This window comes from Acipenser ruthenus, unplaced genomic scaffold, assembly GCF_902713425.1.
Source record: "Acipenser ruthenus unplaced genomic scaffold, fAciRut3.2 maternal haplotype, whole genome shotgun sequence".
In the NCBI taxonomy this organism is placed as follows: Eukaryota; Metazoa; Chordata; class Actinopteri; order Acipenseriformes; family Acipenseridae; genus Acipenser; species Acipenser ruthenus.
Window position 1 is genome coordinate 220001 of NW_026708811.1, and position 2500 is coordinate 222500.

A 2500-nucleotide genomic window follows, 5' to 3' on the forward strand; every position below is an offset into this window, starting at 1 on the left:
ATTACAAATATAAAACAGAAAATAATTGATTGCATAAGTATTCACCCCCTTTGCTATGACACACCTAAATAAGCTCTGGTGCAACCAATTGTCTTTAGAAGTCACATAATTAGTTGAATGGAGTCCACCTGTGTGCAATTAAGGTGTTTCACATGATTTCAGGTTAAATACACCTGTCTCTGGGAGGTCCCACAGTTGGTTAGTACATTTCCTAACAAAAACTACATCATGAAGGTGAAGGAACATTCAAAGCAAATCCGGAATAAGGTTCTTCAAAAGCACCAATCAGGGGTAGGATATAAGAACATTTCCAAGGCATTGAATATCCTCTCAGAGCACAGTAAAGTCCATTATTAAGAAATGGAGAGAATATGGCACAACTGTGAATCTGTCTAGAACAGGCCGTCCTCAAAAACGGAGTATCCGGGCGTATAGGGCACTAGTCAGGGAGGCCACCAAGAGGCCTATGGCAACTCTAAAGGAGTTACAGTGTTCCACGGCTGAGCTGGGAGACACTGTGCATATGGCAACAATAGCCCGGGTGCTTCACAAAACTGGCCTTTATGGGAGAGTGGCAAAAAGAAAAAAACTCGCATCAAATCTCGGCTAGAGTTTCCCAGAAGGCATGTGGGAGACTCTGAGACCAAGTGGAAGAAGATTCTATGGTCTGATGAGACCAGAATAGAGCTTTTTGGCCACAACGCTAAGCGCTATGTTTGGCGCAAGCCTAACACCGTACATCATCCTGAGAACACCATCCCTACCGTGAAGCATGGTGGTGGCAGCATCATGCTATGGGGATGCTTCTCTGCGTCAGGGCCTGGAAAGCTCGTGAAGATAGAGGGCAAAATGGATGCGGCAAAGTACAGAGAAATCCTGAAGGAAAACCTGCTGAAGTCTGCAAGAGACCTGGGACTTGGAGAAGATTCATCTTCCAGCAGGACAATGACCCCAAACATACAGCCAAAGGCACACTGGAGTGGCTTAAAAACAAAAAGGTCAATGTCCTGGAGTGGCCCAGTCAAAGCCCGGACCTCAATCCAATTGAGAATATGTGGAAAGAGTTGAAAATTGCTGTTCACCAAAGGTCCCCATCCAACTTGACGGAGCTTGAGCAATTTTGCAAAGAAGAATGGGCAAAAATAACAGTGTCCAGATGTGCAAAGCTGGTAGAGACTTATCCAAATAGACTCATGGCTGTAATTGCTGCCAAAGGTGCCTCTACCAAATATTGACTCAAGGGGGTGAATACTTATGCAATCAATTATTTTCTGTTTTGTATTTGTAATTAATCTGTGGAGAAGATCTTCCCTGTTTTTCAACATTTACTTTTCAAAACGAACATTTGTCATTCAAAAGTCCAACAGCATAATGCAAGGAGAATGGCTAATTCATTAGGAACAGTCATGTTGAAGACAGTACCAGTTTCAAATGATTAAAAACTGGGAAACTGTTTGAGAAAAGAAATATATAAAATAGTTTATTTAAAAATATTTAATATATACACATTTTTTTAAGAAATACTGTTCCAATGGTCATTTCAAATGTGCTGCGAGTTTAAAATCGTCTGGAAATTAAACACTGATGCCTTTTTTAATTGTATTGTTTTTGAAAAAAGTTGAAAGGCTGGGAGAATCTTCTGTGGAGAAGATCTTCCCTCCCTTTCAACATTAATTCTCAAACTGAATGCAGTAGGGATTCAAGGAAATGCATGCACATGGATTAGGGAGTGGTTAACATGTAGAAAACAGAAAGTACTAAATAGAGGAGAAACCTCAAAATGTAGTGAGGTAGCCAGGGGTGTACCTCAGGGATCACTATTAGGTCCTCTGCTATTCCTAATCTACATTCATGATTTAGATTCTGGTATAGTAAGCAAGCTTGTTAAATTTGCAGACGACACAAAAATAGGAGTGGCGGCAAACACTGTTGTAGCAGCAAAGGTCATTCAAAATGATCTAGACAGCATTCAGAACTTGGCAGACACGTGGCAAATTACATTTTAATAGAGAGAAGTGTAACGTATTGCACACAGGCAATACAAATGGGCATTATAAATATCATATGGGAGATACTGAAATTGAAGAAGGGATCTATGAAAAAGACCTAGGAGTTTATGTTGACTCAGAAATGTCTTCATCGAGACAATGTGAGGAAGCAATAAAAAAGGCCAACAAGATGCTCGGATATATTGTGAGGTGTGTTGATTTTAAATCAAGGGAAGTAATGTTAAAACTTTACAATGCATTAGTAAGACCTCACCTAGAATACTGTGTTCAGTTCTGGTCACCTTGTTACAAAAAGGATATTGCTGCTCTAGAAAGAGTGCAAAGACGATGGTTAATCTTCCCTCTGACATTCTCCATTGACAAATTGAGGGATGCGCACCAGGCCGCACACCCGCCGCTCCGGATTCGGGGATCTGAACCCGACTCTCTTTGGATCGGCCGGGGGGCGACGGAGGCAATCACCCCTCCCTTTCAGAACGGCATTCGTCTAT